Below are 25,604 nucleotides of genomic sequence, written 5' to 3'. Positions count from 1 at the left end.
GAAACCGGTACCTCAAGCAGAAATGCAGAAATCACCCGTCTTCTGTGTCGCTGGGGCTGGGAGCTGGAGACCGGAGCTGTTCCTATTCGGCCATCTTCCAATAACCTTTCACTATTTTCCAAAGTTAATCAGTATTTATATCCTCTTCCTGAATGAGGCAAGAATTTAGTGCATTTCAACTTCCTTCCAAACTGCACTCCCATACTTAGTCTGATATTGGTATTTGGTTCAGTTTGTTTTTAAACCTACAAAGCCCATTATTATTATTACTATTTTTTTTTTTTTTTTGAGACGGAGTCTCACTGTGTCACCCAGGCTGGAGTGCAGTGGTATGATCTCAGCTCACTGCAACCTCTGCCTCCCGGGTTCAAGTGATTCTCATATCTCAGCCTCTCAAGCAGCTGAGACTACAGGCATGCGCCACCTCGCCCAGCTAATTTTTTTTTGTATTTTTAGTAGAGACAGGGTTTCACTATGTTGCCCATGCTGGTCTCAAACTCCCGACCTCAAGTGATCCACCCGCCTTGGCCTCCCAAAGTGTTGGGATTACAGGCGTGAGCCACCGCGCCCAGCCCCATTATTATTATTGTTAATTGACTACTAGTGGTCAATACGTTTTTATATTTAGCTATACGGTCGTGCATCACTTAATGACAGGGATATGTTCTGAGAAATTAGTTGTTAGGTGATTTCGTCATTGTGCGAATATCAAAGAGTGTACTTACAAAAACCTAGATGGTATTTTTAAATTTATTTGTAGTTTTAAATATGGAAAATCAAATGTCCCAGCACTATTACTGAATATTGATCATTTCCCCCACTTGATCTGCAATGCCAATACCAAATGCCACATATCAGATTTCTATATATGCTTCATTACAATTTTATGGGACCACTGTTGTATTGCAGTCCATTGTTGATTGAAATGTCATTATGTGTCACATTACTGTGTTATCATGTACTACCAATATTTCTGTTCATTCCTATTTTTCATATTCTGTATCTTCCTTCCTTCTTTCTTTCTTTCTTTTTTTTTTTTTTTTTTGAGACTAAGTCTTACTCTGTCACCCAGGCTGGAGTGCAGTGGTGTGATCATGGCTCACTGCAGCCTTGACCTCCTGGGCTCAAGCAATGCTCCCACCTCAGCTTCTCGAGTAGCTGGGATTACAGGCGTGAGCCACCACACCTGGCTAATTTTTGTATTTTTTGTAGAGACGAGGTTTTGCCATATTGGCCAGGCTGGTCTCGAACACCTGGGCCTCCAGTGATCCGCCGGCCTTGGGCTCCCAAAGTGCTGGGGTTACAGACGTTGAGCCACCATGCCCAGCTTCCTTATTCATTTCTATCCTTTGGTAATTTTTCAGTGAGAGTATTTGGGCAATAAACGTTCTAAGTCATTGTTTATTTTAAAGTAATTTACTTTTTTCCCCCTACCTATTCATCCCTCCTCCCTAACCCCTGGCAACTCCATAGTTTTGCCTTTTCCAGAATGTCATATAGTTGGAATCATACAGTATGTAGCCTTTTCATATCGGCTTTTTTCACTTAGTAATAGGCATTTTAAAGTTGTACTTCTTTTAAAATATTGTTTTGGCTATTTGTGTCACTTCGTATTTCCAGATACATTTTAGAACCAATTTGTCAGTTCACACACACACTTGTGCATGCACATACACGTGCACAAATACTTGTTAGGATTTTGATTGAGATAATATTGAATATATAGATCAATTTTGGGGAAATATTTTAAATATTCAGTCTTACAATTTCATCCTTTCATTTATTACATCATTCTTAATTTTTCTCAATAATGGCTTATACTTTTCTTAGTAGGGGTGTTGTACATCTTAGAATCCTATTGGTTTTCTAATTATTCATCAATTAGCTTGGTAAATTGTACTGTACTAGGAATTAGCCAAGTTCACCTAAATTGGAAAATTCATTGGCGTAAACTTGTTCAAAGCATCCTTTTAAAATACTTTTCATGTCTTCAGTTTCTATTAAGATATTTCCCTCTTCATTTACCATGTTGGTTATTTGAACATTCTTTTTTTATTCTTGATCATTATCATCAGGGGTTCATCATTTGATTGGGGTTTCCAAAGGGGCCAAGTTTGACTCTGTTGTTCTTCTGTCTTGTATATTTGTTTACAATTTGTATTTTTTTTATTATTTCCTTCCTTCTGCTTTCTTTGAGTTTATTTTGCTATTTTTATATAACTCTCTTAGATGGATTCTCATTGGCTCATTGAGTTTCAGCTTGTCTATGCTGGAGTGAAATGAATAATTACTTTTTTTGATTTGTTTTAAAATTTTTTAATAACAAAATTCAAATATATTCAAAAGTAAATGCATCATGATCTTTCACGTATCCATCACAGCTTCAACTACTAGTGCACGGACATCATTTCATCGATATCCTTACTTCTACTCGCTCCCACTGGCTATTGATTATTTTGAAGAAATTTCACATTATCCTTGCAGTGACAAAAAACAATGATTCCTTACTATCATCAAATATCCAGTCAGTGTTTACATTTCCCCAATTCAATTCTCTTCTCTCTCCCTCTCCCCATAGTTTCATATTTAAATCAGGATTCAAATAAAGTGCAGACACAGTCTCTTGATCTGTGCGCTCTTCCTATGTCCTTCTCTCACTCCCTCTTTCCTTTGCAAGGTGCTTTTGAAGAAATGGGACCATGTGACCTATAGAGTTTCTCATCTTTTGGATTTTTCTAATTGTGTCTCCTGGGTATCATCTAACCCACCGGTCCGTGGCCTGTTAGGAATGGGACCGCACAGCAAGAGGTGAGTGGTGGGCAAGTAAACATGACTGACTGAGCTCTGCCTCCTGTCAGATCAGTGGCAGCATTAGATTCTTATAGGAGCATGACCCCTATTGTGAACTGCAGATGTGAGGGATCAGATTGCATGCTCTGTATGAGAATCTAATGCTTGATGATCTGAGGTGGAATAGTTTCATCCTGAAACCATCCCTCTTCCCCGCCTGCATCTGTGGAAAAATTGTCTTCCATAAAACTGGTCTCTCATGCCACAAATGTTGGGGACCGCTGATCTAACCTGTTGTTTGGTCCCCTATATTTCCTGTAAGCCAGTAGTTAGATCAGAGGCTTAATCCTTCAGGTTTGATTGCTTTTGGCAAGGGTTTATATCCAGAATGTATAAATAACTCTCAAAAGTCAATAATACAGAAACAAACAACCCAACTTTAAAAATGCATAAAAGATATGAACAGATATATTTCACCAAAGAAGATAAATAGGTGGCAAGTAAATACCTGAAAAGATCCTCATCACTAGTCATTAGTAAATGATCTAATTTTAATTATTTAAACTAATTAATTAATAAACAAATGATTATTACGTTAATAAAAATTATGAAATTAATCACGAAAATTACTTGCATTAATGTATTTAAATTTTTATGTTAAAAACAAATTAACAGCACAATGAAACATCACTGTCTAACTAGTAATCTAATTAGAATGGCTATAATGAAAAAAGACTGACCATACCAAGTGTTGGCAAGAATGTGGAGTAACTGGAATTCTCATACACTGCTGGTGGAACATAAGATGGTGCAAATACTTTGGAAAATAGTTTGAAAGCTTTTTAAAAAGTTAAATATATAGCTACTATATGACCACTCCTACTTATCTACCCAAAAGAAATGAGAACATGATGTGTCTAGGCAGACGAATACATGAATGTGTTCGTAACAGCTTTATTCATTTTTTTTGTTTTTTTTTTTTTTGAGACAGAGTTTCACTCTTGTTACCCAGGCTAGAGTGCAATGGTGCAATCTTGGCTCACTGGAACCTCCGCCTCCTGGGTTCAAGCGATCCTCCCACCTCAGCCTCCCAAGTAGCTGGGATTACAGGTGTGTGCTACCACACCTGGCTGATTTTTGTATTTTTAGTAGAGATGGGGTTTCACCATGTTGGGCAGGCTGGTCTTGAACTCCTGACCTTAAGTGATCTGTTTGCCTCAGACTCCCAAATTGCTGAGATTATGGGCGTGAGCCACCGCGCCTGGCCTAACAGCTTTATTTGAAATAGCTCAAACCTGAGAACAACTCAAAGGTTCATCAACAGATTAATGGACAAACAAACTGTGGTACATCCAGACAATGAAATACTACTTAACAATCACGATAACAACAAAGAAGAAATGAAATATTGAGATACATAAAAATATAGATAAATCTCAAAATAATTGTTAAGTGAAAAAAGCCAGCTCCCCTAAGTATATACTGTTTGATTCCACTTACATTAAATTCTAGAATGTGCAAGGTAATCTATAATGAGAGAAATCAGATGGTGGCTACCTGGGGATGGAGTCGGGGTGGAAGGAAAAAGAGGTAGGGATTTCAAAGGGTGCTGAATGTTAGGTTGAAACCTAATCCCCAATGCAATAATATGAAGAGGTGTGGTCTGTGGGAGGGGATTAGGTAATGAGGGCTCTGTCCTCATGAAGGGATTAGTGCCCTTACAAAAGAGGCCCAAGGGAGCTTGTTCACTCCTTCTGCCATGTAAGGACACAGCAAAAAGGTGCCATCTATGAAGCAGAGAGTCCCCACCAGACACCAAATCTGCTGGTGTCTTGATTTTGGACTTCCCAGCCTCTGGAACTGTAAGCAATAAATTTCTATTGTTTATAAATCATCCCATCTAAGGTATTTTATTATAGCAGCCTGAATAAACTAAGACAAACAGGCACCAGGAAACTTTGGGGTGTGATGGACATGTTCATTATCTTGATTGTTGTGACATCTTTTCACAGGCTTGTACATGTGTCAAAGTTGTCACTTTAAATATTGCAATTTTTTATGTGTCAATTGTACCTCAGTGTGGTTGGCAGTAAAATGGCCCTAAAAGATATTCAAGTCTTAATCCCCAGAACCTGTGAATGAATATGTTCCCTCTATGGCAAAAAAGGAATTAAGGTTACAGATGGAATTAAGTTTGTTAATCAGTTAACCTTAAAATAGACAGATTATCCTGGATTATCTGAGTGGGCCCGATGTAATCACAAGTGTCCTTAAAAGTGGAAGAAGAGGCAGAAAAGTTGACCATAAGGATGCCACTGGAGAGGGATTTGAGTTGACTTTGAAGGTAGAGGCTGTGAGTGAAGGAAAACAACAGCTTCTAGAAGCTGGGAACAGCCCTCATGTTACAGTCAGCAAGAAAATGGGGATGTTGGCTCTGCATCTACAAGGAATTGAATTCTGCCAGCAGCAAGGAAATGGATTCTCCCCTAGAACTTCCAGAAAAGGGTATAGTGTGCTGACACCTTAATTTTAGTCCAGTGAAACCCATACTGGACTTCTGATCCACAAAACTGCAAAATAATAAGTTTGTGTTGTCTGAAGCCATTAAGTTTATGGACATTTGTTACAGCAGCAAACTAATATACTCAATAAAGCTATTTTTTTTTTTTTACAATGTATCTATTTTTAAAATAGCACTTCATAGACTGTGTTGCATACTTCTGTCAGGAGGCTTATAAAGTCTGGTTACCTATCTGTGATGTTAGCTGCCATCAATTGCCTAGATTATTGCCTAGAACCATTAAGTCATCATCACTTCCTAGTGATGACCTCTCAAGGCACGACATTTCCTTCTTGGTTAACTCAGACTTCCTCCTGAGGTTTCTACTCATTGAATCTAAGCCCTTTTCTATGCTGTGGCTCCTTAAATATTTGAAGACATGTCCTTAGTTTTAAAAATCATTTTATTATGAAAAAATGGAAACACTATACAAAAATAGAATAATATAATGAACCCCTTTATGCCCATTTCTCATCTTTGACAATTATCAACTCCAGACCAATCTCATTTCATTTACACCCTCATCTACTTCTTCCATCCTTTGTTATTTTGAAGCAAATCCCAGATCTCATATAATTTTACCCATATATAGTTCTGTATGTATAACTAGAAGAGAACTTAAAAAATAACCACAATATTATTATTACTCTTACATTTACAATAATCTCATAATATCATTAACTATTCAATGACTTACTCCTATTGGTTAAGCATATAATCTTTATTTATTTATTTATTTTTGAGACAGAGTCTCAGGCGGGAGTGTAGTGGTGCCATCTCAGCCCACTGCAGCCTTGACCTCCCAGGCTCAAGTGATCCTCCCACTTCAGCTCCCTGAGTACCTGGGACTACAGGCACCCACCACCATGCCTGGCTAATTTTTGTATTTTTTGTAGAGACGAGGTTTTACCACGTTACCCAGGCTGGTCTCAAACTCCTGGACTCAAGCGATACATCCGCTGCGGGCTCCCAAAGTGCTGGGATTACAGGCTTGAGCTACCATACCCAGCCTCATATGATCTTTTTTTTTGAAACAATTTTCATGAAGAGATCTTTCTGACTTAAGAAAAAAAACATCAGACACTCAGAAGAGGGGTAAATAATTTCACCTCCAAGTTACACGTGGTGACAATTTTTGTGCACATGATAATGATAGAAACAGGCTTACTGGGAAAGTTGAGTAACCATGTATACTTTGTCATTGGCAAAAACCTTATTCAGATTTACAAAACAATGATGTTAAAATGTAAAAAGTAATGCCTTTATAGAATTCACAATTATAAAAAACATGTCATTTTTTAATCCACTGAAAGTTTATTTTTGCAAATGTTTTGTTATAACTTAATTGTTAATTCAATTTTTCATAACCTTATTGCAACTGTATGTATAAATGTATATTTTGCCGTTTTTGCATATTTGCATATGCAAAACATATCTGCATATGCAAAACATATCTGCATATGCTGCATATGCAAAACATATCTGCATATGCAAAACATATCAGCATATGCAAAACATATCTGCATATGTAGCATATGCAAAAACATATACATATTTCACATATGTAATACCTGAGATGAAATAATAAGTCTGCTATTCCCTGGGGCTGTCTTACAAACCTCCAGTTCCTACACATCCTGACTTGCTTCTTAGCAGCCACTCCATGGGTGCCCTAGTTGCCCCTAGATTATTTCAGTACATTGTGCTGCTACTGCTGCTTGAGGCATCTGGGTGGCATTTTGTTTGCAGTTAGAACACCCATACCCAGAGATTCTACCTGCCCTCTGCAGCGCTTCTGTTGTAGAAAGCACCTCTTCTCTGAAGCACACTGAGTGAACAGCTGGATGATCTCATTTCCCAGCCTTCTAGTTAACTGCTTGGGTTCTGGATACAGAGTTGACCACTTGCTATGCACCCTATCTTGGTCTTGGACCGTTTTGGTAGTTGGTAGCTAGGTTGTCTTTTCTTTTCCTCTTCCAGTGCTGTGGTGGGTGGCCTGAATTGTGCTCACTTGCTTGCTCTTTCCTGAAAGACACCCTTTTATTATTTTCCAAAAATGGTTGACTCAACTCAAGAACCAGCATCTCCCTAGATTCAAAAGGGGTAAAGATTCTTAGTTTGTTTGTGCTTCTATAACAAAATAGCTGAGACAGACTGAGGAGTTTACAAACAACAGAAATTTATTTCTCATAGTTCTAGAGGCCGGGAAGTCCAAGGTCAAGGCACCGGCATCTCTTCAGATGTTGTTTCTTGAGTTGAGTCAATGATTTTGACTTCAGTCTCCCATTTCTCTGTGAGGTTTCACTTCACCTGTATAATAATATCTGATCCCCATAGCAATCCTGTGAAGTAAGAAAAATAGGCATTATTATCCCCACTTAAAGACAAAACTGAGACTTAGAAGGAGTCATGTAGGGTTTTGAGAAGGCATAGACCTGTGAGGGAATGACTTGAATTAAAAATTCTGGCCAGGCGCTGTGGCTCACGCTTGTAATCCCAGCACTTTGGGAGGCTGAGGCAGGTGGATCACCTGAGGTCAGGGGTTCGAAACCAGCCTGGCCAACATGATGAAACCCCATCTCTACTAAAAATACAAAAATTAGCTGGGCATGGTGGTGCGTACCTGTAATCCCAGCTACTTGGAAGGCTGAGGCACAAGAATCACTTAAACCTGGGAAGCAGAGGTTGTAGTAAGTTGAGATCGCACCTCTGCACCCCAGCCTGGGTGACAGAGCGAGACTCCATCCCATAAAGAAAAAAAAAAAGATTCTTAGTCTGTGCTCTATAACAAAATACCTGAGACTGAGACTGAGCCTGAGACTGAGCAGTTTATAAACAACAGAAATTTATTTCTCATAGTTCTAGAGGCTGGGAAGTCCAAGATCAAGGCACCGGCAGATTCACTGTTTGGTGAGGACCCAGTCTCTCTGCTTCCAAGATGCCATGTTGCTGCTGCATCCTCTGGAGAGGAGAATCACTGTGTCCTCACATGGTAGAAAGTAGAAGGGCAAAAGGGGCAATGCTAGTTCCCACTATCCCTTACATAAGGTCACTGATCCCATTCATGACTTAGTCACCTCTTACAGGCCTCACTTCTTTTCTTTCTTTCTTTTTTTTTTTGAGATGGAGTTTTGCTCTTGTTGCTGCGCTGGAGTGCAATGGTACCATCTCGGCTCACTGTAACCTCCGCCTCCTGGGTTCAAGCAATTCTCTGGCCTCAGCCTCCTGTGTAGCTGGGATTACAGGCACCCACCTCATGCCCAGATGATTTTTGTATTTTTGTAGAGATGGGGTTTCACCATGTTGGCCAGACTGATCTTGAACTCCTGACCTCAGGTGATCTGCCTGCCTCAGCCTCCCAAAGTGCTGGGATTATAGGTGTGAGCCACCACACCCAGCCAGGGCCTCACTTAATAGTATCACATTGGCAATTAAGTTTCGACATATAAATTTTTGAGGAACATTCACACCATAGCAGACTGTTTGTGGTAAGACTGGACAGCTACTTTGCTTGGGGAATGAAGAATCTAAAGAATACCATGGAGACCTGGGCTTCACAGCCAAGGGAGACGAGGACTCTGGACAGAGAGATTCAGACTTTCCCAAAGACTTTGCTTTACTAATCAATACCAACAGCAAGTAGTCCTGAGTGGGGAGGGGTCTGACTCTAATACTGTGTAAAAATAGTTGCAGCTACCCCTTATGGAATGCTTATTATGGGCCAGGGTCTTGGCCAAATATTTTACATATACCATCTCCTTTAGTTCTCACAGTAAATGTTTTCCTCATTTTACAGATGAGGAAATAGAGGCTTCCAGAGATTAAATACATTGTCCAATACCACATGGCTATTAAGTGGCAGAGGTGGCTTCCAGTAGGGTTCTGTTTGACACTGCACCCATAATTTTAGCCACTCTATTTCTTTTCAGGGACTGACATTCTTGAACACCAAGTGGGCTTTATTTCAGGGTCATAGCTAGGTGGACTTACGTTGTCCCTAAAGGAGCTAATTTTCCCCTGCTTGTGTCTAAGAAACATTTGTTAACAGAGACTCAGTAGGTCTTTGATCTCTCTCTCTCTCTTTTTTTTTTTTTTTGAGACAGGGTCTTTCTCTGTCACCCAGGCTGGAGTTCAGTGGAATGATTATAGCTTACTGCAGCCTTGAACTCCTGGACTTGAGCGATCCTCTTGACTCAGCCTCTCAAGCAGCTGAGACAGTAGGCATGCACCACCATGCCTGGCTAAGTTTTAAAATTTTTTTGTAGAGATGGAGTCTTGCTATATCGCCTGGTCTGGTCTTGAACTCCTGGCCTCAAGCGATACTCCTGCCTTGGCCCCCCAAAGTATTGGGATTATAGGCATGAGCCACCATGCCCTCTTGATGGACCAATCTGTTGCTGTCCTGAAGGTCTTCCTGCCCAAGAACTAACATACTTGGTAGAGGTTTTATTCTAGTCTGTTGAAAAATCCTTTTGTTTATTGCCCTGTACTTTCTTTGTTTTTGGAAACTTATTCTCAAGCTTAAATTAAAAAAAAAATTTTTTAGGCTGCTGGCATTATCTGAAAGGGACCACTTACCTTACCATTGTCCACCAAGATCTGCAAAAACCGCTCACCATTTTTAGGTTCAATCAATTTTGTGTTCATAGGCTAACTTACCCCCTGATTTAATGTGCAGCTTCAGCACATCTTTAACTCTATAGTCAACATTGTCTTATCTAAACCTACATATATACTCACCGGAAATGACTGTACCAGTTTGTAGCTATGAGGCCTCAGTTCATCTCAACCTTGCCTTCCGGGAATAGCCAGCCTATTATCCGGTTCAATGAGTTGTCAGTTAACCTGAAGCCCAAGAAGATACTATGTATGGTTCCATGTATGTCCTTGCTAGGATGTTTAGACCTGCGTCATGTATTTGGGCCCTACCTCAAAATCACAAGGGCTGTGATTTATAGCCCTTTTTATGGTTACCTAGAACTTTTGGTAGCCTTGAATTTGGGGAAGAAATCGGATAGTTAGCAAACACCTATGCATTTGTGTTCATATAAAGAAGCAGATAAGCTGACCAAAAGAAACCTCTCCCAGTCCTCATGGAATTCTAAGAGATGATTAAATCCTTCTTGAGAATTTTTAATGCATACCCTATCCCACTTCAATTTTTGCAGCCTTGAGCATACTAAAAAAAGTGACATGCTTCAGCCTCTGCTGGTTAACTCACAAGCTGTAGCTGCTGCTCTTGCTGCTGCTGCTGCTGCTCAGAGTTCCTGCAAGGTTTCATTCAGCTTTAGGAGGCAGTACAACTTATGGTTAGGAGCCAAAGCTGTAACTTCTAATTCTGGTCAAGATGCAATAACTGGCACTGGACTAGCCTTCCTGCCATAAACAAACATAAAACTAGATAAAACATATGAGGCAACTGTTTTCAGGCATTAAACAAGACAGTCCAGGATTGTGATCCTTGAGGAAAAGAAAATGCATGGGGTAAGCCCCATTTGCCCTGGCTGTCTATCTGGGAGCAATTACTAGACTATGACATCACTAGGTAGAGAAAAAAAGAGATGAGGGGACTCCTCTGACCTGAGGAGGCGGAGATTAGAGATTAGTGCTGCTGATAAGGTTTAAACCTGTGGGACAGGGCACTGAAGAAGAGAGAACGCTTTGTAGGGGAAAGGGGGCATGGATATCGTGAGACATATAAATCAGTGGGACAGGATGGAGAGCCAAGGAACAAACCTGCATGTATACAGTCAATTGGTTTTTGACAAAACGGCCAAGATAATTAAACAGGGAAAGGATCATCTATGCCACAAATTGTCCTGGGAAAACTGATATCCATATAGAAAAAAAAAGAACTTTGTCTCTTACTTCACAACATTGTATTAGTCTGTTCTCACACTGCTAATAAAGACGTACCCAAAACTGGGTAATTTACAAAGGAAAGAAGTTTAATTGACTCACAGTTCCACATGACTAGGGACGCCTCACAATCATGGCTGAAGGCGAGTGAGGAGCAAAGTCATGGCGACAGGCAAGAGAGCATGTGCGGGGGAATTGCCCTTTATAAAACCATCAGATCTCATGAGACTTATTCACTATTATGAGAACAGCATTGGAAAAACCTGCCCCATGATTCAGTTATCTCCACCTGGTCCCTTCCACGACACCTGGGGATTACGGGAACTATAATTCAAGATGAGATTTGGGTGGGGACACAGTCAACCATACCAGACATACACAAAATAACTAAAAATGGATCATGGACCTAAAATTATAATATAAAAGTGCTAGAAGCAAACATGGGAGAAAATGAAACCTTGGGTTAAGCAAGATTTCTTAGGATGCGAAAAGCACAACACATAAAAGAAAAAATGGTAAATTTAACTTCATCAAAATTCGAATGTCTCCTCTTTGAATGACACGCTTAAGAAAATGAAGGGGAGGGGCCAAGAAGGCCAAACAGAAACAGTTCCGGTCTGCAGCTCCCAGTGAGACCAATGCAGAAGAGGGTGATTTCTGCATTTCCAACTGAGGTACCCAGTTCATCTCACTGGGACTGGTTAGGCAGTGGGTGCAACCCATGGAGAGTGAGCAGAAGCAGGGTGGGGCATTGCTTTACCCAGGAAGTGCAAGGAGCCAGGGGACCTCCCTCCCGCAGCCAAGGGAAGCCATGAGGGACTGTGCTACCCACCCGGGTACTACACTTTTCTCATGGATTTTGCAATCAGCACATCAGGAGATTTCCTGGTGAGCCTACACCACCAGGGCCCTGGGTTTCAAGCACAAAACTAGGTGGCTGTTTGGGCAGGCACCCAGTTAGCTGCAGGAGTTTTTTCGTACCCTAGTGGCACCTGGAACCCCAGAGAGACAGAACTATTCACTCCCCTGGAAAGGGAGCTGAAGCCAGGGAGCCGAATGGTTTCACTCAGCAGGTCCCACTCCCACAGAGCCCAGCAAGCTAAGAACCACTGGCTTGAAACTCTTGCTGCCAGCAGAGCAGTCTGGTCAATCTAGGACGATTGAGTTTGGGGGAGGAGGGGCATCGGCCATTACTGATGCTTTAGTAGGCAGTTCTTCCCTGACAGTGCTAAGGAGACTGAGAGGTATGGACTGGGCGGAATTCACCACAGTGCGGCAAAGCGGCTGTGGCCAGAGTGCTTATCTAGATTTCTCCACACTGGGCAGGGCATCTCTGAAGGAAATGCAGCAGCCCTAGTCAGGGGCTTACAGATAAAATGCTCATCTCCCTGGGACAGAGCACCTGGGGGGAGGGGCTGCTGTGGGCACAGCTTCAGAAGACTTAATCTTTCCTGCCTGCTGGCTCTGAAGACAGCAGCTGATCCTGACAAGGGGGATTGTCCCAGCACAGCACACCGGCTCTGCTAAGGGACAGACTGACTCCTCAAGTGGGCCCCAACCCCAATGCTGACTAGAGAGTTAAAGATGTGCTGAAGCTACACATTAAATCTCCCAACAGGGGTCGACAGACACCTCATACAGGAGAGCTCTGGCTGGCATCAGGCTGGTGCCCCTCTGGGACAAAGCTTCCAGAGGAAGGAGCAGGCAGCAATCTTTGCTGTTCTGCAGCCTTCGCTGGTGATATCCAGGCAAACAGGGTCTGGAGTGGACCTCCAGCAAACTGCAGCAGACCTGCAGAAGAGGGGCCTGACTGTTAGAAGAAAAGCTAACAAACAGAAAGCAACAACAACATTAACAAAAAGGACCCCCACACAAAAACCCCATCCAAAGATCATCAGCCTCAAAGATCGAAGGTAGATAAATCCATGAAGATGAGGAAAAATCAGCACAAAAATGCTGAAAATTCCAAAAACCAGAATGCCTCTCCAGCAAGGGCACAAAACTAGATGGAGAATAAGATTGACAAACTGACAGAGGCAGGCTTCAGAAGGTGGGTGATAACAAACTCCTCTGAGCTAAAGGAGCATGTTCTAACCCAATGCAAGGAAGCTAAGAACCTTAATAAAGGTTACAGGAACTGCTAACTAGAATAACCAGTTTAGACAGGAACATAAATGACCTGATGGAGCTGAAAAAAAAAAAACAACACAGGACAATAACTTCAGGAAGCATACAGAAGTATCAATAGCTGAATCAATCAAGCAGAAGAAACGATATCAGAGATTGAAGATCACCATGCTGAAAAAAAGTGTGAAGACAAGATTAGAGAAAAAAGAATGAAAAGGAATGAACAAAGCTTTCAAGAAATATGGGACTATGTGAAAAGACCAAACCTACGATTGATTGGTGTACCTGAAAGCAACAGGGAGAATGGAATCAATCATGATATTATCCAGGAGAACTTCCTCAACCTAGTGAGATGTGCCAACATTCAAATTCAGGAAATACAGAGAACACCACTAAAGTACTCCTCGAGAAGATCAACCCCAAGGCACATAATCATCAGATTCTCCAAGGTTGAAATGAAGGAAAAAGTGTTAAGGGCAGCCAGAGAGAAAGGTCAGGTCACCTACAAAGGGAAGCCCATCAGACTAACAGTGGATCTCTCTGCAGAAACCCTACAAGCCAGAAGAGAGTAGGGGCCAAAATTCAACGTTCTTAAAGAAAAGAATTTTTCAACTCAGAATTTCATATCCAGCCAAACTAAGCTTCAAAAGCAAGGGAGAAATAAAACCCTTTCCAGACAAGCAAATGCTGAGGGATTTTGTCACCACCAGGCCTGCCTGACAAGAGCTCCTGAAGGAAGCACTAAATATGGAAAGGAAAAACTGGTAACAGCCACTGCAAAAACACACCGAAATATAAGACTATTGACACCATGAAGGAACTGCATCTACTAATGTGCAAAATAACCAGTTAGCATCATGATGACAGCATCAAATTCACACATGACAATATTGACCTTAAATGTAAATGGGCTAAATGCCCCAATTAAAAGACACAGACTGGCAAATTGGATAAAAAGTCAACACCCATCAGTGTGCTATATTCAAGAGACCCATCTTATGTTCAAAGACACACATAGGCTCAAAATAAAGGGATGAAGGAATATTTACCAAGCAAATGGAAAGCAAAAAAAAAGCATTTTTTTTGGGTAAATAAAAAAATGAAGGAAGAAATAAAGAAATTCTTTGAGACCAATGAGAACAAAGGGACAATGTACCAGAATCTCTGGGACACAGCTAAAGCAGAGTTTAGAGGGAAATTTATGGCACTAAATGCCCACATCGGGAAGCTGGAAAGATCTGAAATTGACACCCTAACATCACAATTAAAAGAACTAGAGAAGCGGCCAGGCACGGTGGCTCACACCTGTAATCCCAGCAATTTGGGAGGCTGAGGCGGGTGGATCATGAGGTCAGGAGTTCAAGGCCAGCCTGGCCAACATGGTGAAATCCCATCTCTACTAAAAATACAAAAATTAGTTGGGCGTGATGGTGGGTGACTGCAGTCCCAGCTATTCGGGAGGCTGATGCAGGAGAATAGCTTGAACCTGGGAGGCGGAGGTTGCAGTGAGCTGAGATCCCACCATTGCACTCCAGCCTGGGACAGAGTGATACTTTGTCTAAAAAAAAAAAAAAAAAAAAAAAAAAGAACTAGAGAAGCAAGAGCAAACAAATTCAAAAGCTAGCAGGAGACAAGAAATAACTAAGATCAGAGCAGAACTGAAGGAGATAGAGACACGAAAAACCCTTCGAAAAATCAGTGAATCCAGGAGCTGGTTTTTTGAAAAAATTAACAAAATAGATAGACTACTAGCTACACTAATAAAGAAGAAAAGAGAGAAGAATCAAATAGACACAATAAAAAATGATAAAGGGCATATCACCACTGATCCCACAGAAATACAAACCACCGGCCGGGCGCGGTGGCTCACGCTTGTAATCCCAGCACTTTGGGAGGCCGAGGCGGGCGGATCACGAGGTCAGGAGATCGAGACCATGGTGAAACCCCGTCTCTACTAAAAATACAAAAAATTAGCCGGGCGTGGTGGCGGGTGCCTGTAGTTCCAGCTACTCGGAGAGGCTGAGGCAGGAGAATGGCGTGAACCCGGGAGGCGGAGCTTGCAGTGAGCCGAGATCGCGCCACCGCACTCCAGCCTGGGTGAAAGAGCGAGACTCCGTCTCAAAAAAAAAAAAAAAAAGAGAAATACAAACCACCATCAGAGAATACTATAAACACCTCTATGCAAATAAACTAGAAAATCTAGAAGAAATAGATAAATTGCTGAACACATACACCCTCCCAAGATTAAACCAGGAAGAAGTTGAATCCCTGAATAGACCAATAACAAGTTCTGAAATTGAGAAAGAAATTAATAGCCTACCAACCAAAAAATGCCCAGGACCAGAGGATTCATAGCCGAATTCTACCAGAGGTACAAAAAGGAGCTGGTACCATTCCTTCTGAAACTATTCCAAACAATAGAAAAAGAAGGACTTCTCCCTAATTCACTTTATGAGGCCAGCATCATCCTGATACCAAAACCTGGCAGAGACACACCAAAAAAAACTCCACAAAATTTCAGGCCAATATCCCTGATGAACATCAATGTGAAAATCCTCAATAAAATACTGGCAAACCAAATCCAGCAGCACATCCAAAGCTTATCCACCATGATCAAGTTGGCTTCATCCCTGGGATGCAAGGCTGGTTCAACATATGCAAATCAATAAATGTAATCCATCACATAAACAGAACCAATGACAAAAACCACATGATTATCTCAATAGATGCAGAAAAGGCCTTCAATAAAATTCAACATGCCTTCATGCAAAAAACGCTCAATAAACTAGGTATTGATGGAACATATCTCAAAATAGTAAGAGCTATTTATAACAAACCCATAGCCAATATCATACCGAGTGGGCAAAAGCTGGAAGCTTTCCCTTTGAAAACTGGCACAAGACAAAGATGCCCTCTCTCACCACACCTATTCAGCATAGTATTAGAAGTTCTGTCCAGGGCAATCAGGCAAGATAAATAAATAAGGGGTATTCAAATAGGAAGAAAGGAAGTCAAATTGTCCCTGTTTGCAGATGGCATAATTGTATATTTAGAAATCCCACTGTCTCAGCCCAAAAACTCCTTAAGCTGATAAGCAACTTCGGTGAAGTCTTAGGATACAAAATCAATGGGCAAAAATCACAAGCATTCCTATACACTAATAATAGACAAGCAGAGAGCCAAATCATGAGTGAACTCCCATTCACAATTGCTACAAAGGAATAAAATACCTAGGAATACAACTTACAAGGGATGTGAAGGACCTCTTTAAGGAGAACTACAAAGCACTGCTCAAGGAAATAAGAGAGGACAAAAACAAATGGAAAAAAAATTCCATGCTCATGGATAGGAAGAATCAATATTGTGAAAATGGCCATACTACCCAAAGTAATTTATAGATTCAATGCTATTACCATCAAGCCACCATTGACTTTCTTCACAGAATTAGAAAAGAAACTACTTTAAATTTCATATGGAACAAAAAAAGAGCCCATATAGCCAAGACAATCCTAAGCAAAAAGAGCAAAGCTGGAGGCATCATGCTACCTGACTTCAAACTATACTACAAGGCTACAGTAACCAAAACAGCATGGTACTAGTACCAAAACAGATATATGGACTAATGGAACAGAACCAAGACCCCAGAAAAACACCACACATCTGTAACCATCTGCTCTTTGATAAACCTGACAAAAACAAGCAATGGGGAAAAGATTTGCTGTTTCATAAATGGTGCTGAGAAAACTGGCTAGCCATATGCAGAAAACAGAAACTGGACCCCTTCCTTACACCTTATACAGAGATTAACTCAAGATGGATTAAAGACTTAAATCTAAAACCTGAAACCATAAAAAACCCTAGAAGAAAACCTAGGCAATACCATTTAGGACATAGGCATGGGCAAAGACTTCATGACTAAAACACAAAAAGCAATTGCAACAAAAGTCAAAATTGACAAATATGATCTAATTGAACTAAAGAGCCTCTGGACAGCAAAAGAAACTATCATCAGAGTGAACAGGCAACATACAGAATGGGAGAAAATTTTTGCAATCTGCCCATCTGACAAAGGTCTAATATCCAGAATCTACAAGGAACTTAAACAAATTTACAAGAAAAAAACAAACAACCGCATCGAAAAGTGGGCAAAGAATATGAACAGACACTTCTCAAAAGAAGACATTTATGCAGCCAACAAACATATGACAAAAAAATCTCATCATCACTGATCATTAGAGAAATGCCAGTCAAAACCACAATGAGATACCATCTCATGCCAGTTAGAATGGAGATTCTACGTCAGGAAACAACAGATGTTGGCAAGGCTGTGGAGAAATAGGAACGCTTTTACACTGTTGGTGGGAGTGTAAATTAGTTCAACCATTGTGGAAGACAGTGTGGCAATTCCTCAAGGATCTAAAACCAGAAATACCATTTGACCCAGCAATCCCATTACTGGGCATATACCCAAAGCATTATAACATTCTACTGTAAAGTCACATGCACACGTATGTTTATTGCAGCACTATTTACTAAAGCAAAGACTTGGAACCAACCCAAATGCCCAGCAATGACAGACTGGATAAAGAAAATGTGGCACATATACACCATGGAATACTATGCAGCCTTAAAAAAGAATGAGTTCATGTCCGTTGCAGGGACATGGATGAAGCTGGAAACCATCATTCTCAGCAAACTAACACAGGAACAGAAAACTAAACACTATATGTTCTCACTCATAAGTGGGAGTTGAATAATGAGAACACACGGACACAGAGAGGGAAACATCACACACTGAGGCCTTTCCAGGGTGCGGGTGAAGGGGAGGGAGAGCATTAGGACAAATACCTAATGCATGCAGGGCTTAAAACCTAGATGATGGACCGCCAAGACCATGTCTGCCTGGTGAGCACAGAGCCTTGCCCTCGCTGCTCTGCTGCCTGTCCACACCCGCCGCCAGCTCACTATGGATGATGATATCGCGGCGCTCGTCATCGACAACAGCTCCGGCATGTGCAAGGCTGGCTTCACGGGCGATGATGCCCCCCGGGCCGTCTTCCCTTCCATGGTGGGGCATCCCAGGCACCAGCGCATGATGGTGAGCATGAGTCAGAAGGATTCCTATGTGGGTGACGAGGCCCAGAGCAAGAGAGCCATCCTGACCCTGAAGTACCCCATTGAGCATGGCATCGTCACCAACTGGGACGACATGGAGAAGATCTCGCGCCACACATTCTACAATGAGCTGTGTGTGGCTCCTGAGCAGCACCCTGTGCTGCTGACCAAGGCCCCCTGAACCCCAAGGCCAACTGCAAGAAGATGACCCAGATCATGTTTGAGACCTTTAACACCCCAGCCATGTACGTGACCATCCAGGCTGTGCTGCCCCTGTATGCCTCTGGCCGTACCACTGGCATCGTGATGGACTCTGGTGACGGGTCACCCACACTGTGCCCTTCTACGGGGGGTATGCCCTCCCCCACGCCATCCCGTGTCTGGACCTGGCTGACCAGTACCTGACTGACTACCTCATGAAGATCCTCACTGAACGTGGCTACAGCTTCACCACCACGGCTGAGCAGGAAATCGTGCGTGACATCAAAGAGAAGCTGTGCTACATCGCCCTGGACTTCGAGCAGGAGATGGCCACAGTGGCCTCCAGCTCCTCCCTGGAGAAGAGCTATGAGCTGCCTGAAGGCCAGGTCATCATCAACGGCAATGAGCGGTTCCGCTGCCCTGAGACACTCTTCCAGCCTTCCTTCCTGGGCATGTAATCATGTGGCATCCATGAAACTACCTTCAACTCCATCATGAAGTGTGACGTGGACATCTGCAAAGACCTGTATGCCATCGCAGTGCTGTCTGGCGGCACCACCATGTACCCTGGCCTTCATCGCGGACAGGATGCAGAAGAGATCACCGCCCTGGCCCCCAGCACGATGAAGATCAAGATCATTGCTCCTCCTGAGTGCAAGTACTCTGTGTGGATCTGCACCTCTGTCCTGGCCTCTCTGTCCACCTTCCAGCAGATACGGATCAGCAAGCAGGAGTGTGACGAGTCCAGCCCCTCCGTTGTCCACTGCAAATGCTTCTAGGCGGACTGTGACTTGGTTACATTACACCCTTTCTTGTCAAAACCTAACTTGAGCAGAAAACAATATGAGATTCACATGGCTTTATTTGTTTTTTTGTTTCTTTTTTTTTTTTTTGGCTGGACTCAGGATTTAAAAACTGGAACGGTGAAGGTGACAGCAGTCTGTCGGAGCGAGCATCCCCCAGAGTTCTACAATGTGGCCGAGGACATTGATTGTACGTTGTTCTTTTTTTAAAAATAGTCATTCCAAACATCATGAGATGCATTGTTACAGGAAGTTCCTTGCCCTCCTAAAAGCCACTCCACTTCTCTCTAAGGAGAATGGCCCAGTCCTCTCCCATATCCACACAAGGGAGGTGACAGCATTGCTCTCGTGTAAATTACGTAATGCAAATTTTTAAAAATCTTCGCCTTAACACTTTTTTATTTTGTTTTATTTTGAATGCTCAGCATTTGTGGCCCCCTTTTTTGTCCCCCAACTTGAGATGTATGAAGGCTTTTGGTCTCCCTGGGAGTGGGTGGAGGCAGACAGGGCTTACCTGTACACTGACTTGAGACCAGTTGAATAAAAGTGCACACCTTAAAAAAAAAAACCTAGATAACGGGTTGATTGGTGCAGCAAACCACCATGGCAAATGTATACCTATGTAACAAACCTGCATGTTCTGCACATGTATCCAAAAACTTAAAGTAAAATTTAAAAAATTGAAAAATAAATAAATTAATTAAAAAAAAGAAAATGAAAGCAATGCACCTTTGGGAGAAAATGTTCTCAATACACGTCTGTTAAAGGACATTTTCCCAGAATCTATAAAAAATTCTTACAACTCAATAATAAATAATTCAATTAAAGATGGGCTTACACTTGAACAGATACTTCACAAAAAAAATACAGATGGCCAACAAGCATATGAAAAGATGCTTATCACAAATTATCAGACAATAGCAAGTGTTCTCAAATATGTGGAGCACCAGAACTCTTTTGTACATTGCTGGTGGGAATGTGAAACAGTACAACTATCTTGGAAAAGTCTGCCAATTTTTAAAAGAAAGGTAAACATGCACCCACCAATTCTATTACTAGATATGTATCAAAGAAAAGTGAAAACAGGTTGGGTGCAGTGGCTCCCAGCACTCTGGGAGGCCAAGGTGGGTGGATCAAACACCTGAGGTCAGGAGTTTGAAACCAGCCTGGCCAACATGGTGAAAACCCTGACTCTACCAAAAAATACAAAATTAGCTGGGCCCATACTGGTGGGTGCCTGTAGTCCCAGCTACTGGGGAGGCTGAGGTGGGAGAATAGCTTGAACCTGGGAGGTGGAGGTTGCAGTGAGCTGAGATCATGCCACTACACTCCAGCATGGGCGACAGAGTGAGACCCTGTCTCAAAAAAAAAAAAAAAAAAGTGAAAACGTGTTCACAGAAAGGCTTGTACATAAATGTTCATAGCAGGTTTATTTATTCACAATAGCCAGAGAAATAGGAAATAACCCAAATATCTCTCTGTGGGTGAATGAGTACAAAAATCGTGGTACATATAAATAGTAGAAAGTTATTTAGCAATAATAGAAATGAGTTACTGATATATGCAATAATATAAATGAATCTCAAAAGATTATGCTGACTAGTGAAATTTGCTAAGAGAGTAAGTCTTAAATGTTCTCACCACACATACACAAATGGTAATTATGTGAGGTAACGGGTGTGTTAACTAACTTGATCATGGTAATCAGTTTACCATTTATATGTATATCAAAGCATCGTGTTGTATACCTTAAATATATGTAATTGTATTTGTCAGCTATTCCTCAATAAAGCTTGGGAAAACCCTTACACACTTAAAAAATATAACACCGTAAGAGGTAAACAGATGGCAATTCTGCTTTGTACAATACAAGCAAGGTTTAATCTTATTCATATGACTTTTTATTTATTTATTTATTTTTTATTTATTTATTTATTTATTTATTTTTTTGAGATGGAGTCTTGCTCTGTCGCCCAGGCTGGAGTGCAGTGGCGCCATCTCTGCTCACTGCAAGCTCCGCCTCCCAGGTTCAGGCCATTCTCCTGCCTCAGCCTCCCGAGTAGCTGGGACTACAGGTGCCTGCCACTGCGCCTGGCTAATTTTTTGTATTTTTAGTAGAGATGGGGTTTCACCGTGTTAGCCAGGACGGTCTCGATCTCCTGACCTCGTGATCCACCCTCCTCGGCCTCCCAAAGTGCTGGGATTACAGGCGTGAGCCACCGTGCCTGGCCATGACTTTTTAAATGTATATAAAAACGAGACTGAGGCCAGGTGTGGTTGCTCATGCCTGTAATCCCAGAACTTTGGGAGGCTGAGGTGGGCGGATCACCTGAGGTCAGGAGTTCGAGACCAGGCTGGCCAACATGGAGAAACCCCATCTGTACTGAAAATACAAAATTAGCTGGGCGTGGTGGTGCATGCCTGTAATCCCAGCTACTCGGGAGGCTGAGGCAGGAGAATTGCTTGAACCCGGGAGGCGGAGGTTGTGGTGAGCCGAGATTGCGCCATTGCACTCCAGCCTGGGCAACAAGAGCGAAACTCCATCTCAAAAAAATAAAAAATAAAAAAATAAAGAGAGAGAGAGACTCAAAATTGAAATCTCTCTTTGAGAAACAGATACTTATCTGTGTAGGGTACAGGAATTTCAAATTATAATTCCCCCCAAAATACAACAACAACAACAAAAACGTTATACTGAACAAAAGAAGAGCAACACGAAAGAGTACACATTATTTCATTTTATTCATATGACATTCTGGAACATGGAAAACTACTCTCTGGCATCAGAAAGCAGATCTATGGTTGCCAGTGTAGGGAAGACTAATACAAAGGGGTATAAGGATGAAGGAAATGTTATATAACTTGATCTGTTTGTATTTGCAAGGGTGTACACATTTGTCAAAACTCAAATAACTATACATTTAAGATACGTGCATTACTTTGTATATAAATTATATCTCAATAAAGTTGATTTAAAAAATGAAGAGCACAGGCTTTTGCATTAGAGTGACCTGTTACTATTTCTCACTTGTACCTCTTGTATAAGTTACTTATCTAAGTTCAAATTTCTTTATCTGTAAACTGGGAATATTAATAGTATCAATTTCATAGGGTTGTTGTGAGATTTAATAAGATATTACATGTTGTATACTTCCAAGATCTGTCATGGAACTTAAAAATCAAAGGTAGTTCCTGTTACTACTACACATGGTTTTTTTCTAATCACATCATGAAAGGATGCGGTTGATAATTCAACCCATTTTTCAGAAGAGCTGCCTTTATAGATCTCAGAGTAGATGTGCACCTTTGCCTACCACCCACAGATCAGGCAGGCAGAACATACAGACCATACTCTGGAAAAGCACCTTCTTTAATGCCAACTATCAGCAGGGAAATTGGGCTAAACTTCCTCTCCCAGCTGAGCTAGAGTATGACAATCTGTGTGCCTGGATACAGGGAGGGGCCCAATCTTTTAATATGAATTGAGATTTCTTTGGAGCAGAGCTACCCAGTTAGCCTGGAGCTACTCCAGGCTGACTTGAGTAAAAATGGGCTCATCTGACCCAGCTAGGTGTCAGAACAACAGGTCTGTCTTAGATTCATCTGTGGTGTTATGTTTCACTAAGGTTTTCTGCCCTCCTTGTCTATGACAGCTTGCTTGGCAACTTGAGCCTGCTCTGCCCACAATTTGGTTCTCTGCCACTTACTTTATGATTACTATCTCAGTAACAGCTCCTGTCTGAACTTAGCACTCACACACCAGTTTAATCACAGCCTGACTAGCCAGCTCTGCACCACCTCCTGCAGAACTTCTTGCCCAGATGGCTGCTGCCTTCTTGCCCAGATGGCTCTTCTCTTGGAGCCATGAGAAGAGTGAACCCTTCAGACTGACTAACTCTCTGCTGGCACCTGGGAGAAGCAGGAAGAAATTTTTAGATTATGCTTATCTGAACTTCTAATCTGAAGTATCAAAGCTGCATTCCATCACCCCTGCAAGGGATTCCAGTCTAAGATAAGAATTGAGGATGCATAATGGGTAGAGATTAAGACCAGAGTTTAATGAAGCGGGGTTTGATACAGCTCGTGCATACAATGCCTTATTTGTCTTTGTATCTCCTGTTTTAGAAGAAGCCTTTCTGTTTGCAAGAGTTTCCTCTCTTTCGACTTTTGATTCCATATGTTCCCTTGCCTTTGGATATTGCTCAGGTTAACCTAAAAACATACCCAGTGATGACAATGCGTAGAACATTCCATTTGTTTCTTTAGGCAATATTACATAGTGGTTTTCACCTTAGGCAGGCATAGATTTGAATCATCTCTGCTATTTATGAGTTGTGTGATTTGGGGTAAGGCCCTCTGCTCTAGCCATTCTGGCCTTTCTTCTGCCTCTCCAGCATGCCAGCCTCACTTTTCCAGGGTTTTTGCATTTGCTCGTCTCTCTGCCTGAGACCCTTTTCATCCAGGACTTCTGAGGATAGTTTCTTCTTGTCACTCAGATCTCTGTTCAAATGTCAGCTCTTTGGATAGAACTTTCCTCATCATTATTTCTAAAATGCCCCACCTTGGTCACTATTGCACCATCTTATTTTAGTGTCTTCGTAGCATTTATCTTATTTGCTTGTTTATCATCTCTCTTCCCCAATTAGAATAAAAACTTCTAAGCTGGGCATGGTGGCTCACGCCTATAATCCTAGCACTTTGGGAGGCTGAGGTAGGCGGATAGCTTGAGCTCTGGAGTTTGAGACCCACCTGGGCAACGTTGCCAAATCCTATCTCTACAAAAAAATACCAAAATATTAGCTGGGCACGGTACCATGCACTTGTAGTCCCAGCTACTCCAGAGGTTGAGGTGGGAGGATCACCTAAACCAGGGGAGGCTGAGGCTGCAGTGAACTGTGATCATGCCACTGCACTCCAGCCTGGGTGACAGAGCGAGAGCCCCTCTACAAAAAAAGAATAAAAACATCTAGAGAGCAGGGCAGGGCAGGAGGAACTTATCTGTCTTTTTCACCACAGTATCCCTAAAGTTTAGAATTGCACCCAGCACATACATAGCAGGTTTTTAGAAAGTTATCTATTGAATTAGTCAGTAAGTTAGCATGTCTAAGCTTTAGTTTATCTGTAAAATAGAGATAATAGTACTTTCCTATAGGGTTAATGAAGATAATATGAGGAAATGTTTGTAAAGGGCTGAGCATGACGCCTGACATCTAGTAATTGTGCTATAAAGGGTAGGCAGAGTTATTATTATTTCTGCCTCCATTTCCCCTCTCCTGAGTATATAAGCTCCTCCAGAGCATATACGATGTCTTACTTGTATATTTCATATTGCTATGGATATAGTAGACAATAAAACTTAGTTTCAATGAAATAAACATTTTTCCTAGTAAATCAAGGTTTCAAATAAGTGAAATAGAAAATACACCAACTGAACCAACCAAAGACGGTGAGCTCATCTTTTGGACTCAGCTAATTAGCCCTCCTCCCAATGAGGACTTTCCTGACTGTCTCATCCTGGGAGGGTCAGGGTATAAGGTGACTATCCCTTGTGTGGACTTCAGCCAGAGCACCAGTGCATTTGATTTCACTCATGTGCTTGTAGGTACGTTTTCCTCTGCTAGACTGCATGTGCTTTGAATTACTTACCTTTGTATCCCCACTGGCTGGCCCCTTGCCTTCTCTCATACTCAGTATAGAAGTACTGAAGAATAGAACAGTAGTAAAGGGACAATAGCACAGGGATTAAGAATGTAGACTCTGAACTCAAAGCTTCTGGATTCAAATCCTAGCTTCTAGCTTCTGCCACTTACCAACTGGGAGGCTTCAGACAAGTTACTTAACTTCTCTGTGTGCCTCAAGTTCCTCATTCATAAAATGAGGAGAACAAAAGTACTAATTTCACGAATATGGCAATGAAAAGATTTCCTACCTGTAGGGTTCTTAAAATAATGCTTTTTTTTTTTTTTTTTTTTTTTGAGACAGAATCTTGCCCTGTCGCCCAGGCGATCTCGGCTCACTGCAACCTCCGCCTCCCAGGTTCAAGCAACTCTCCTGCCTCAGCCTCCTAAGTAGCTGACACTACAGGTTTGCACCACCACACCTGGCTAATTTTTGTATTTTTAGTAGAGATGGGGTTTCACCATGTTGGC

The 25,604-nt window shown here is 41.7% G+C and overlaps 1 protein-coding gene and 1 pseudogene across 2 annotated transcripts in view; both read left to right on the top strand.

The window, feature by feature from the left end:
• TP53BP2 (tumor protein p53 binding protein 2) overlaps positions 1–25,604 on the top strand; it is a 112,848-nt gene that overhangs the window by 8,995 nt on the left and 78,249 nt on the right. Inside the window, exon 1 of one of the 2 annotated variants that reach the window (XM_058430547.1) lies at positions 25,522–25,539. The exons of the other annotated variant lie outside the window; for it this stretch is intronic. The gene's annotated coding sequence lies outside the window, so the exon portion shown is untranslated. Of the gene's footprint in view, positions 1–25,521; positions 25,540–25,604 lie in introns of those variants that run through there. 2 annotated transcript variants of the gene reach the window in all.
• LOC116457888 (actin, cytoplasmic 1-like) lies at positions 18,287–19,431 on the top strand (annotated as a pseudogene).

The sequence above is a fragment of the Hylobates moloch genome, unplaced genomic scaffold (genome assembly GCF_009828535.3).
Source record: "Hylobates moloch isolate HMO894 unplaced genomic scaffold, HMol_V3 SCAFFOLD_18, whole genome shotgun sequence".
Lineage (NCBI taxonomy): Eukaryota > Metazoa > Chordata > Mammalia > Primates > Hylobatidae > Hylobates > Hylobates moloch.
This window is presented reverse-complemented; position numbering and strand designations above follow the sequence as displayed.